A 14,273-nucleotide genomic window follows, 5' to 3' on the forward strand; every position below is an offset into this window, starting at 1 on the left:
TCAATACCATTTACAACAGCCCCCAAGAAGATAAAAAAAAATACTTAGGAATAAACCTAACCAGAGACATAAAAGACCTATACAAAGAAAACTACCAGACGGTACTGCAAGAGACCAAAAGAGATCTACATATATGGAAAAACATACCGTGCTCATGGACAGCAAGGTTCAACATTGTGAAAACGTTTATTGTACCCAAAGCAAGCTATAGATACAATGCAATCCCGATCCAAATTTCAATAGCATTTTTTAATGAGATGGAGAAAAAAATCACCAACTTCCTATGGAAAGGGAAGAGGCCCTGGATAAGCAAGCAATATTGAGGAAGAACAGAGTGGGAGGCCTCATACTACCTGATTTTAGAGCCTATTATACCACCGCGGTAGTCAAAACAGCCTAGTAGTGGTACAACAACAGATACATACACCAATAAAGCAGAACTGAGAATCCAGACGTAAGTGCATCCACCTATGAGCAGCTGATATTTGACAAAGGCCCAAAGTTCTTTAACTGGAGAAAAGACAGTGTCTTTAACAGACGGTGCTGGCATAACTGGATATCCATCTGCAAAAAAAGGAAACAAGACCCATACCTCACACCACGCACAAAAACTAACTCAAAATGGATCAAAGACCTAAATATAAAATCTGAACCAATAAAGATCATGGAAGAAAAAATAGAGACAACACTAGGAGCCCTAATACGTGGCATAAAAAAAATACAAAACATTACTAACAATGCACAAACATCAGAAGAGAAACTAGATAACTGGGAGCTTCTAAAAATCAAACACTTATGCTCATCCAAAGACTTCACCAAAAGAGTAAAAAGACAACCTACAGACTGGGAAAAATTTTTTGGCTACAACAAATCTGATCTGCATCTAATCTTTACAATCTACAAGATGCTACAAAACCTCAACAACCAAAAGACAAATAACCCAGTTTAAAAAATTGGCAAAGGATATGAACAGGCACTTCACCAAAGAAGACATTGAGGAGGCTAACAAATACATGAGGAAATGCTCACGATCATTAGCCATCAGAGAAATGCAAATCAAAACTACAATGAGATACCATCTCACCCCCAACAAGGCTAGCATTAATCCAAAATACATAAATTAAGAAATGTCGGAGAGGTTGTGGAGAGACTGGAACACTTATACACTGCTGGTGGGAATGTAAAATGATACAACCACTTTGGAAGTTGATTTGGCACTTCCTCAAAAAGCCAGAAATAGAACTACCATACAATCTAGCAATCCCACTCCTTGGAATATATCCTAGAGAAATAAGAGCCCTCACATGAGTAGATATATGCACACTCATGTTCACTGCGGCACTATTTACAATAGCAAAAAGATAGGAACAACCAATGTGCCCATCAATGGATGAATGGATAAACAAATTATGGTATATTCACACAATGGACTACTACACAATGATAAAGAACGACGAATCTGTGAAACATCTCGTTACATGGAGGAATCTGGAAGGCATTATGCTGAGTGAAATTAGTCAGTCACAAAAGGACAAATGTTGTACAAGACCACTATTTTAAGAACTCAAGAAAAGGTTTAAACATTGAAGAAAACATTCTTTTATGGTTATGAGGGTGGGGGAGGGTATTCACTAACTAAGATAGACAAGAATTATTTTAGGTAAAGGGAAGAGCACACAATGCAGAGGAAGTCAATACAACTGGGCTAAACCAAAAGCCAAGAAGTTTCCTGAATACAACCAAAGACTTCAAAGGACAGAGTAGCAGAGACAGAGGTTTGGGGACCACGGTTTCAGGGGACCTCTAGGTCAATAGGCATAACAAAGTTAATTAAGAAAATGTTCTCTATCCCACTTTGGTGAGTGGAGTCTGGGGTCTTAAAAGCTAGCAAGCAGCCATCTAAGATGCATCAGTTAGTCCCAACCCACTTGGACCAAAAGAAAATGAGGAACACCAAAAACACAAGAAATAAATAGAAGCCCAAGAGACAGAAAGAGCTACATAAACCAGAGACTTCATCAGCCTGAGACCAGAAGAACTAGATGGTGCCTGGCCACTACAAATGCCTGCTCTGACAGGGAACCCAACAGAGAGTCCCTGATGGAGCAGGAGAAAAGTGGGATGCGGAACTCAAATTCTAGTAAAAAGACCAGACTTTATGGTCTGACTGACACTGGAGGGACCCCAGAGAACATGGCCCCTAGACTCTCTATTAGCCCTGAAGTAAAACCATTCCCAAAGCCAACTCTTCTGACAAAGATTAGACTGGACTATAAAACATAAAATGATACTGGTGAGGAGTGTGCTTCTTAGCTCAAGTAGACACATGAGACTAAATGGGTAGCTCCCGTCCGGAGGCAAGATGAGAAGGCAGGAGCTGGTTGAATGGACACAGGAGATACAGGGTGGAGAGGAGAAGTGTGCTGTCACATTACAGGGAGAGCAACTAAGGTCACAAAACAATGTGTGTATAAGTTTTTGTATGAGAAACTGACTTGAATTGTAAATTTTCACTGAAAGCACAATAAAAAAGGGAAAAAAATATCAGCCTATGACATTTTGAAAATTTAAAAAAGTAATAATAATAATAACTCGTTCTTTGCCCACAGAGAGTTTAAAAAGCCCTGCTATCCAGGTCTTATTCCCAGACATCTGTCTTCATGGACTAGTGAAAATTCCAGAAACATATGGGCCAAGGGACACAAGGTTATAAGCTGTTTCTTTCACATACAGAAACCAAACAAGAAGTCACTACCTATTTTCATTTCATAGATTCCAGCTGCCGACTTTTTGGTTAGCAGCCAAGCTCTTAACCATTGAGCCACCAGGGCTCCCATAATGGACATAGACTGAGATTATTAGAATAGAATCTACTTATCTTTTTAAACACTTCCTTGTCCTTATCCCTTCTCATTTCACCCACCACCAGTGAAAACACTGTCGGGATCTGGCCCAGCGAGCAGACCAGCCTTTGGGGACCACTAATTTGCTGTTTGCAAGACATCATGGGATCAAAGAATCTAGAACTAAGAGGAGAAAGGAAGGAAAATTGTCATGTCATGTACTGAGATCCATTGAGTACCAAGTGCTCTAGTCTGCATCATCTCACAAATGGTTAAAACAGTTAAGAGGCTTAGCAAATGCAGCCAGGGTCCAAGCTGCCATCACACACATGTCCAAGCACCAGAGTCCACATGAGTTCCACCATTTGCTATTGTCCTTAAGGAACTTTGAAGATCACCCAGGATAGTCTTCTCATTTTACAGATGAGAAAATGGAGACCCAGGAATTCTGTGAGGTTGTGTGGCACAGTGTAGTGACTAGAAGGTCCTGCTCTGAGTCAGGCAGCACCAGGTCTGCTGACCAGCAGGGACGCGTAGGCAAGTGAGCCTCCATTTCCTTAACTTGAACAAAGGAACAATGGTATCATTGATCATGAACTTATTCTGTATGATGCTGTAATGGTGGACACATGACATGATGCATTTGTCAAAACCCACAGGACTGTACAACACAAACAACTAACCCTAATATGAACTATGGACCTTAGTTAATAATAATGTATCAATGTTGGTTTACCCATTGTAGCAATGTGCTACAGGAATGCAAGATGGTAGATAGGGCAAACTGCATGTAGTAGGGAGGGGGTACATGGAACCTCTCTGTACTTTCTGCACAATTTTTTTGTAATCCTAAAAATGTTCTGAAAAAATGAAGCTTATTTTTAAAATGCTACCTATTCAATAAGATAAGTAGTAAACAAAATAATGCAAGTAAAATACTTTGTGCTACATGGAAAATGCTCAGTAGTGTCCATTATAATTATTATCATTATGCAGCTGGCACAGCGGTACCTGGAACTCAGACCCTGGACCCCAATCCAAGATCCCCCAGCTATGCCAATATCTCGTCCTATCCTCATACAGGGAATCTGAGCTCAGCAGGTGGTCATGAATGTGGAGAAAAGAAAACTTGTCAAGCACTCCACTCTGCACAAGACCCTATACTACACACTGACACCCCCGATGCCACCTGGTGGTAGCCACAAGTCCCTGGATTAAAAAAAGAGAAAGAGATGGTTCCAACCAGAGTCTGCAGACCCTGGCAGTCATTTAAATTTCTTGGAGCTCTGCAGCCCTCTCTGTAAATGAGGATTATAGTGCTCCCTTCATGACACTGTCATGAGACAAAGCTTGGATAAAAGTATCTGACATCCAGTGCCCCAGCCCTCCCCATCTTGTCTCTTCTGAAACAAAACCCTGCAAGCAGTATCATTAGCTTAAATTCTGTTACAAACACTTCCTCCTCTTCACCAACCCCAGGAAGAGCCTCCCCAGGTTGGGCTGGAAGGGGTGCTCTCTTCCATCCATGGACCACCATGCTAGAGACAAGCAGAGAGCAGCCCACCCCACATTCCCACACACAAGCACACATCACAGCACACAACTCATCTCACATGCCAGCCAACCCTCTTCTATCACAAACCGTCTCTCCTCCATACCCACGAACGCTATATTGTACCTCTTTTTATTGCTGCCAAGTGGTTTCCTTCTGTCCCAAATATAAGTCCTTCACACCACAGGCCTTGGCATGGGAAAAAAGAAATTATTTGGGGTAGGAGTAATTTCTCTGTCTTGAAATGTTCAGAGGAAGGTGAGAGTAGAAGTGACTTGCAAAGAAGATTACGGTGTTTCCTTCTCTTGTGAAATATCTCTTACTTAGCAGTGTTGCACATCTGCCCTCCTCCCCACCTATACCACCCTCCACCCCAGACAGGAGCACATGCACACCCAGGTGTGAGTCCAAGGAGAGAGTTACGGTGAATAATGCATTACCCAGTGTCCACATGTTAGTAATAAAACTTCGCTTGTGTATGCACTATGCAGGTTTCAGAGCACTTTAAGCTGTATCATCCCTTTGATCGCGACAAATCTATGAGATGGGGTAGTATCTTTAAACCCCATGTGTAAATAAGGACACCAAAACTCAGAAGAATAATTTGTTAAAGATCACACAAATAGTGGCAGAGTCAAACTCATACTAATTTAATTCCAATCTAGTCATCCCGTGTTCACATGGAATCTGGTTAGAAAATCCAGAAAATTACTTTTTCAGAGTGATATTCATTAATTTATGTATTCATTCAACAAATTCAAAACTCAACCTCCCCGTATCAAGCCCCCATTCTGGAAAACTTCATGTCTGTCAATTATCAAATTCTACCATCTTTACCTCAGAGAAGGCTGCTTGTCGTTACACCTAAATTTTGTACTAGAGATTCCCGCCATTTCCTCCACTCTTGTAAGGAAATCCCAACATCTCCCTGACCCGCTGACCACAGCTGATTGGGCCAGCACTGGAAAGCTGGCCCAAGCTGGTCCAATTAGAGTCTCCCTCACAGAAATAGGGTTTGAGACTCAAAGTTTGAATCCATCAGATTGCATTGTTCACTCAGTCTACAAGGTTAGATGGGGCTAGAAACTCAGTCTATAAGGTCATGAGGTGTCACTGAGAGGCAGAAATTAACCAGCTTTACTGAAAACTTGTCCAAGAAAGAATGGAATAGACACGTAGACAGTAACAGAAATTACAGACCATTCAAGTCCAAAGAAGGACATGCAGAGAATCGAGCTGCCTGTGTTCTCCCAATTTCTGTGATGGCCAAGGGACTTCCTACAAGAGAATTTCATGTGATTCCCCCATTTCTTCACCAAAATACCACCTCTACTTCTACCACCACTGCCACCACCACTACTACTACTAACCATCACCACCATTATTGTTACCACCACCACCAATACCGTCACCACCACCACCATCGTCTCCATCACCATTATCACCACCACCACCACCATCACCACCACCACCACTATGGTCACCACCACCAACGCCATCACCATCACCAGTGTCTCCATCACCATCATCACCACCATCGTCTCCATCACCATCATCACCACCATCACCACCACTATTGTCACCACCATCACCATCACCTCCACCACAAACACCATCACCACCACCATCATCTGCATCTTCATCACCACCACCACCACTATCATCACCATCATCACCATCACTATCACCACCATCACCACCACCATCACCACCACCACTATTACTAACCATCACCATCACCACAATCATTACCATCACCTCCACCACCACCACAACCTCCACCACCACCACCACCGCCAATATCACCATCATCACTATCCTCTTCCCCCCTCCCCTTTCTCCTTCTTGTCCTCTTCATCGTCATCATCATCCTTACTTTTGGCCAGCTTTTGTGAATTTCTGTGCTGGACAACCAAGTGGTGTCTGTTAACCTGCTATGAAAGGCTCTCATTGTCTCCTTTGTCCAGTGTAAACATCTCTTCCAAAAGTCTCTAACCACTCCACTCTATCCTATGAACAACAAATTATCCTCCAGCCACCTGTGTTTTCCTGGCTTTTGTATCCACCTGCAATTATAGGACTTCCAAATCTCCACAAAGTCCCTCCAAGTTGCTTGGCATCCCATGGAATTGTACTGTTCAAATCTGGGGACATGGACCCTAGGGGGTATGTGGTGGTATATTAAGAGGTACATAGCATATCTTCTTGGGGATTCAGTTTTAGTCAAAGATTGTTGGGGAAAAATAAGGAATTTAAATCAGTATTTTAAATTATTATAAAAATGTGACAATATAGTGTATTGACATGCAAATTCACGTACTTTTTTCAACATAAAACACTAAAATGTACAGAAATTTCCCCCTGTGACAAGCTTCTGACAGGAATGCTGCCTTCCATGTGGCCATGCCCAGGGGTAGAATGTGACAAGAACACTTAGGAAATATGCTGACACATCTTAACCCATGTACAGGCTCTCTCGTGCCTGCCCTCTTCTCTGACTGACCTCCCTCTCTTACATACTTCCCTCTTCCCCTTCCCATTCCCTGGGACTCACTATGTCCCCATGTCTCTCTCTGGGTGCTGCTGTCTCTCGGGGGACACTGTACGTGCTAGACAGGGGCCCCTCAAAGTGCCAGTGCTACCCACGTTCTCTTGCTCCTCAGTGTTATGCTCTGTTGGAAAGAAACAGAGCAGGACTGATCATCACCCACTGTCTTACAGCACTTTCAGCTTGGGCTTACAATCTCTCTTCCTTTAGCCCATGGCTCTGGACAAAGCGAAGTTTAGGAAAGGTTCAGAAGTGGCTCTTTAGGCTTCCCTACCCAAGATTTCCTGCTGAGGGAGGTGCTCAATGTCCTTAATCATAGATTCCATGCAGGCCCCAAATCTGGCTGGACCAGGGATGGGCACGAAAGCCAAAGCCTGCCAATCCTTAACTTAGCCGGCATCTTACAAAGGGGCTTTTTGGTGACTAAACTAATCCATTAACACATTTCCACCGAGAAAATTCCGACTCATAGTGACCCTACAGGACAGAGTAGAACTGCCCCCATGGGGTTTCCAAGGCTGTAATCTTGACAGGAGCAGCCTGCCACATCTTTCTCCAGTGGAGCAGCTGTGGGCTGGAACCGCATGCAGACCTTTAGATTAGCAGCTGAGCACAAAAGCACTGCACCACCAGGGTTTCTTGGTAACTAAACTAGACAACTCATGTTTTCTTTCTCAACAGAAGACCCAGAAAGAACTGACGGTGGGATCTATTAGTAGCAGGAGCCAATGATGAGGGAGGGAAACAGACACAAATGCTCCCCCCACCACGATACTCCACACGTCCTTTCAGCAATTATGAGTGAACAAGAACAGTACGCCTCAGAATGCAGGAAGCAGTGGTGTCCTTCCTTTCTGTTCCTCTCTTGCGCTTTGTATTTTCCACCTCTAGTGATAAGACAAGAGCCCTGGTGGCACAGTGGTTAAGAGTTCGGCTGCTAACCAAAAGGTCAGCAGTTCGAATCCACCAGCTGCTCCTTGGAAACCGTATGGGACAGGTCTACTCTGTCCTGTAGGGTCACTGTGAGTTGGAACTGACGCGAAGGTACCTAACAATAACAACAAAGTGACAAGCAAACAGACATGGAGCAGGCTGGCCTCCTCTCCCTTTCTATAGCTTCCTGTGGCTCTTTGCTTCCAGCACGCTTTGCTCACAACACTACTGTAGCACTGACCATATTTTATTTAAAATTTATCGTTCAAATGTATGTATCTTCAATTACATCGAGTTCCTCAAGAACAGGATTATATATTACTCATTCTTTGCTCTTCATGCATGTGGAGGGTCTAGTTCTGTATCCAGTTATGTGTTCACATGACTGGATTTTTATGCATCCATGCGGCCATTCACTTTACACCCCAGGTAATAATGTGATCCACTTTCCTTTCCTATGAATGTGGTGTGTAGACCCAGCTCAAATCTAGTGAACTTCTGGGATTCAAACATGTTTTCTGCACCGAAGATCAGTGGATAGAAGTCTCTCACCACCTGCTGTGTAGCCTCAGGTCTGCCTGAGGAATTTCCTTTTTACTCCAGGGCCCTAACTTCTTAAAGCCTGTGTGAGCCTCCTGGACAGATGAACACTTCTTCCAATGACCTTTAAGGAGCCTTACACAGAGATGCTCCCTAAGCAGAATGGTGGTCTCTGAGCTGTGCACCCCCAGACTCCCTTCCCTACTTCTCCCAGGAATGGTAAGAACGGTCACCCCCACCCCTACCCAGAGGGCGCCACAAGTGTTCAATCTCCACCCCCCCAAATAAGCCTAGTCAAGTAGAGCTAAGCGGACAGAACATTACCAGGCATCTTACCAAGGCAAGAGCTCCCTTCCACCCTGCGCCTGGATTGTAGCTAGTCTTAGGGCAAAGAGAAGCAGAGGGGAACTCAAAACACCTGGAGTCAGAATCCCGCTCCTCACTCTCTAGGTTAGCTCCCTTGGCTGAAAGTAATGTTTAACCAGTTTACCTTCCTGACACTCCAATTTCTCAACAGTGAACTGGAAAGGGTATTGCCTTCTTCGAAGAGTAACTGTGAGGTCAAAGGATATTCACTTGCCTTGTCAGGGCAAGTGGAGTCTAGAATGCCGATTGTGTGAAACACAAACCAAAAAATCATACCCCAGTGCCAACTCATTATGACCCTATACCGAAAAAAAAAAAAAAAAAACCCTTTGCCATGGAGTCAATTGCAACTCATAGTGACCTTATGGGACAGAGTTTCCAAGGCGCGGCTGGTGGACTCAAACAGCCAAGCTCTTAAACACTGCACCACCATGGCACCCCTATAACACAAAACCTGTTAAAAAACCAAACCCATTGTGTTGATTCCAACTCACAGCAATTCTATAGGACAGCGTAGAACTTCCCCATAGGATTTCCAAGGAGTGGCTGGTGGATTTAAACTGCTGACCTTTCTGTTAGCAGGTGAATGCTGAACACTTAACCACTATGCAACCAGGGTTCCACATACACACACACAAACACACATATATATAAACACACACATACATATATGGTTATGCATTTCTGTATCTTTTTAAAGGTTGTAATCCCAAAGTACAATTTATACCAAAGTTCAGCATTTTAAACCAAATACAATTTATTTATCAAAGTTTAAGTCTTCTATTTTTCTTTTTTTATGGTCCCTGGGTGGTGCAAACTGTTTGCACTTGGCTGGTAACCAAAAGGTTGGCAGTTCAAATCCACCCAACAGCACCACAGAAGAAACAGCCGATTTATCGCCAAGAAAATCCCGTGGGCAGTTCTACTGTGCAACGCATGGGGTCTCCAAAGTCACAAACCAACAACAAAACAATGTCAACAACAAAGTTTAAGCCTTTTGAAAATAATGTCACCTCCTCTCTAGAATGGGCAGTAGCTAAAGTCATTCACTGCATCTGATATTTGTTGTTGTTAGGTGCCGTAGAGTTGGTTCCAACTCAAAGCGACCCTATGCACTACAGAACGAAACACTGCCCAGTCCTGCACCATCCTTAAAATCGTTGTTATGCTTGAGCTCATTGTTGCAGCCACTGTGTCAATCCACCTCGTTGAGGGTCTTCCTCTTTTCCTCTGACCCTGTACTCTGCCAAGCATGATGTCCTTCTCTAGGGACTGATCCCTCCTGACAACATGTCCAAAGTATGTAAGATGAAGTCTCGCCATCCTTGCCTCTAAGGAACATTCTGGTTGTACTTCTTCTAAGACAGATTTGTTTGTTCTTTTGGCAGTCCATGGTATATCTTCACCAACACCACAATTCAAAGGTGTCAACTCTTCTTTGGTCTTCCTTATTCATTGTCCAGCTTTCAAATGCATATGATGTGATTGAAAATACCATAGTTTGGGTCAGGTGCACCTTAGTCTTCAAGGTGATATCTTTGCTCTTCAACACTTTGAAGAGGTCCTTTGCAGCAGATTTACCCAATGCAATGTGTCTTTTGATTTCTTGACTGCTGCTTCCGTGGCTGTTGATTGTGGATCCAAGTAAAATGAAATCCTTGACAACTTCGATCTTTTCTCTGTTTATCATGATGTTGCTCATTGGTCCAGTTGTGAGGATTTTTGTTTTCTTTATGTTGAGGTGCAATCCATATTGTCAGTTTGTCGTACTGTGAGGGCTTGTGTGTTGCTGTGACACTGGAAGCTATGCCACCGGTATTCAGATACCAGCAGGGTCACCCAAGGAGGACAGGTTTCAGCTGAGCTTCCAGACTAAGACAGACTAGGAAGAAAGACCGGGCAATCTACTTCTGAAAAGCATTAACCAGTGAAAACCTTATGAATAGCAGCGGAACATTGCCTGATATAGTGCTGGATATTTGTTGGGCTCTGCTATATTAGATTGTTGCTCATTTTGTTGGTAAATTTTAGGGCAACTATCACTTACTGGAAACCCTGGTGGGGTAGTGGTTAAGAGCTATAACTGCAGTTCAAATTCACCAGGCACTCCTTGGAAATTCTATGGGGCAGTTCTACTCTGTCCTATAGGGTCACTATGAGTTGGAATCGTCAACAGCAATGGGTTCAGGTTTTTTGGTTTTATCACTTCATACTAAGATGGCTCCATGTGTTCTATAACAGGGAATCTCTTACTTATCCTAAGAGCTCAACCTCAAATTCAAGTCTTCACAAAGCTTTCTCTGACCAACTCCCTTCTCCCCATCTGATGACCACGCTCCTGCTCCACACTCTTTCAGCTCTTCTTCTGCCCCTCTGTTTACTTGCACATCTCCAGTTCCTATCACAACTGGAACATATTTGTTCTGAGTAAATACTGTTGACCATATCCATCTACATAGTCACTGCAAACACTTAAGCAGAACACCCTACTGCAACAAGGTTTGATGTCACTAGTAACAGCATGCTGCACCAAGCTAACCACAAGCAATTTAAAAAATCAACTCAAAGTATTCAGTTCCAATGCCCAAAAACAAATGGCAACAAAACTCCAAACACAAATTTATATGCTTATTGGAACTTTTAACATCTGTTTTCAGAGTCCGAGTGACGGCCAGATTTCAGATTACATATGATGAAGTAAAGTTTTTCTGCTGCAGCTCTCATGAGTGCTGTGATTAATTAAGCTGTTTGCTTCCTGGGTGAATCAGTTTTCAGAAAACAGTAGGTTACTAAAGACTATTCACACAGAAAGTAGTTTACATAATTCCAAACACTCATGACCATAAGTCAAATGTCTAGGAGGGATATCAGTGAGGTCTGTGCTATTCCACTCTCAGAGAGCCCTGAGTATTGAAAGATTACTGTGGGTTATGACATAGATCAATGCCCTTATTGATTCTTGATATGAAAGGTTATAACATTGATCTAAAATGTTATTACTCTGTGATCACATATCTCTGCTAGTACAGTGGAGCAGGCTGCTTCCATCTGGACACTCCAGGAAAGAGGCACCTTTCCTAGCCACCTTTGGCACAACACCACCATCTGGTGTGGTTAGGAGAAGAGGAAAGATAGTTTCAGTTGAAAGTACAGAGCTCACGTTCAGTGTCTGGCATTCTGTAAGAATGAGTGACCCAAATGAGGTGTCAAAAAATACAACGAATTAAATACAGCATCGCTGCTATGCGAGTATGTACATGAAGGACTGTGTGAATATCTGTGCATCAACAATTCAGAATAAAATGGGAGCAGTTTAATAATCACTGACTTGTGTCCCTTTACTGATAGGTAAAGGGACTGCAGTAGAAAGAAAGCATGAAAAAGACAATGAGGAGTGGTCTACAGAAACAAATGGGGCACGCAAGAATCCCTTGGGTTAAGGAAAGCTTTAAATGAATATACAGGAAAGGGGACAATATGAACATGAAAGAGAAACATGATAGAGCCCTGGTCATAATAGCTGGCATTCACTGAACGGATACCATGTGCTAAGCCCGATGCCAAGCACGTCACCTGAGTCCATTCAAGTCTCCTCACAACCCTCCATTGCAAAGACGAGGAGATTTAGGCAGAAGGAGGCTCAACCATTTGCCAAGATCACACAGAGAGTGAGTGGCAGAGCCAGGGGTGGGGATGTCCCAGGATATAGAGGAAACTGAATCATACAACAGAAAGTGACCAAAAGAAAGAACCATCAACTCCTCCTTTCCTTCCATCCTCATTCAAAATGAATGAGAGAGTGAACAAAGTGTGGAGGACAACAATAAAAGTCAAAACATTTCTAAGAGTTGGAGGCAGAGCCAAGATGGCGGAATAGACAGACGCTTCCATTGAGCCCTCTTTGCAACAAAGACCAGAAAAAACAAGTGAAACCAGTATATTTGTGACAAGCTGGGAGCCCTGAGCATCAAAGGCAAGCTTGGACAACGAACTGAGGGGAAGGAAGAGGCCATTCAGAAGCAGACAGGAGTTACCGGACCTGAATCGCAGGGAGCCCTCAGGCATCACTCCTAGAGCAGCCGCGGCGGCTGTGGCGGCAGTGGGCTGGTCCTAGTGTTTGGCCTCAGTTTCCTCAGGGAGAAGCAGCCAGTCACACAGTCCACTCACACCTCCGGAACCTGAGGAGCACGCAGTTTCCTCAGGCAGAAGCAGCGGCCATACAGCCCGCTCACACCTCCAGATCCTGAGGAGAACGGTGCTCTCAACAAAAGCTAAGTACTTGCGTATAATTCACCACCCCCTCCCCCCGTCCCCAAGCCGGCTCCAGCGGCTGAATCCCTGGGCCTGAGATCGACCCTGGTGAGCACCTGGAGCCATCCTCCTCGCCTTCGGGAAGGAAAAAAATTTGCAACTGGGGGGAAAAGATAATTTGCTAGCTCCATTAACTGGGGGAGCTCAGGGCAGAAGCGGCTCCTGTCCAGGCATAAACCGTCCGTGGACCTTGAGCACCTTTCCCTTCTGCATGGACCTGTGTGGGCCTATTTTGGGAGAATAAACCCTAGTTGGCAAACTCCAACAATTCTGCTGTGTGGTGGAAAGGTGGGTGTTTGACATTTGACATTGCTTTGCCTATTAAACAAGGTCCTCACCTACCCATATCAGGGACCTAAGAACTGATAGCTCCACTAAGGTTACCCAGCCACCCGCGACAGGGGTCCAAAAAGAACTGGTACCTCCCAGTCCTTACAACCAAAAACTTTGGGTGCCCAAGGTCCCTCTGCAGAACCCACCCACCAGCACACTCTAGGGAACAGAGATGCATTTTCCTCAGAGACATTTGGGGGTCGGTTCTCAGCAACCTGCCTTGTTCAGAACGTGACCTCCTCCTGCAATAAGATACCAGTATATACACCAATCACCCCTGCCCCTCTAAGACTGTAGGACAGAGCCTGTACCACACACTTGATATCAGCTACCTGGAAACCTGAGCTGAATTGATACAAGAAAACTGAATGGACTCCTAGACTGATATACCTGATAACAGCCCTAGCCAGCTGGGCTGGGGACAGGACACCAGAGCTCCAAAGGTGAAAATAATCAAGCTAGTTCACTCAAGCAACCCATAGGGGTATACCAAAACAAAACAAAGTAAGTAGCTACGACACAGTAAGCAAGCATAAACTAATACAATACCTTATAGTTTAATAAGCTGGAAAAATCCATAGACAGACAGCAACCAGAAATTCAGAAGATTAACAAAAAAATTACAGAATTAGATAACTCAATAGAAAGTCAGAGGAGCAGAATTGAGCAAGTACAAGCTGTAATTTCTCAAAGATAAATCACTTGGCACTAATATATTTGAAGAAAAATCAGAAAAAAGAATTAAAAAAAATGAAGAACCCTTAAGAATCATGTGGGACTCTATCAAGAGAAAGAACCTACGAGTGATTGGAGTACCAGAACAGGGAGGGATAACAGAAAATACAGA

The 14,273-nt window shown here is 43.7% G+C and overlaps 1 protein-coding gene across 2 annotated transcripts in view; it reads right to left on the minus strand.

Moving 5' to 3' along the window:
- Nucleotides 1-4,639, minus strand: part of MGAM (maltase-glucoamylase) — a 147,715-nt gene extending 143,076 nt beyond the window's left edge. For both annotated transcript variants that reach the window (XM_049894101.1, XM_049894102.1), the window contains exon 1: nucleotides 4,522-4,639. The gene's annotated coding sequence lies outside the window, so the exon portion shown is untranslated. The remainder of the gene's footprint in view (nucleotides 1-4,521) is intronic.
- Nucleotides 4,640-14,273: the final 9,634 nt, after the last annotated feature.

The sequence above is a fragment of the Elephas maximus genome, chromosome 8 (assembly GCF_024166365.1).
Source record: "Elephas maximus indicus isolate mEleMax1 chromosome 8, mEleMax1 primary haplotype, whole genome shotgun sequence".
Classification (NCBI taxonomy): domain Eukaryota; kingdom Metazoa; phylum Chordata; class Mammalia; order Proboscidea; family Elephantidae; genus Elephas; species Elephas maximus.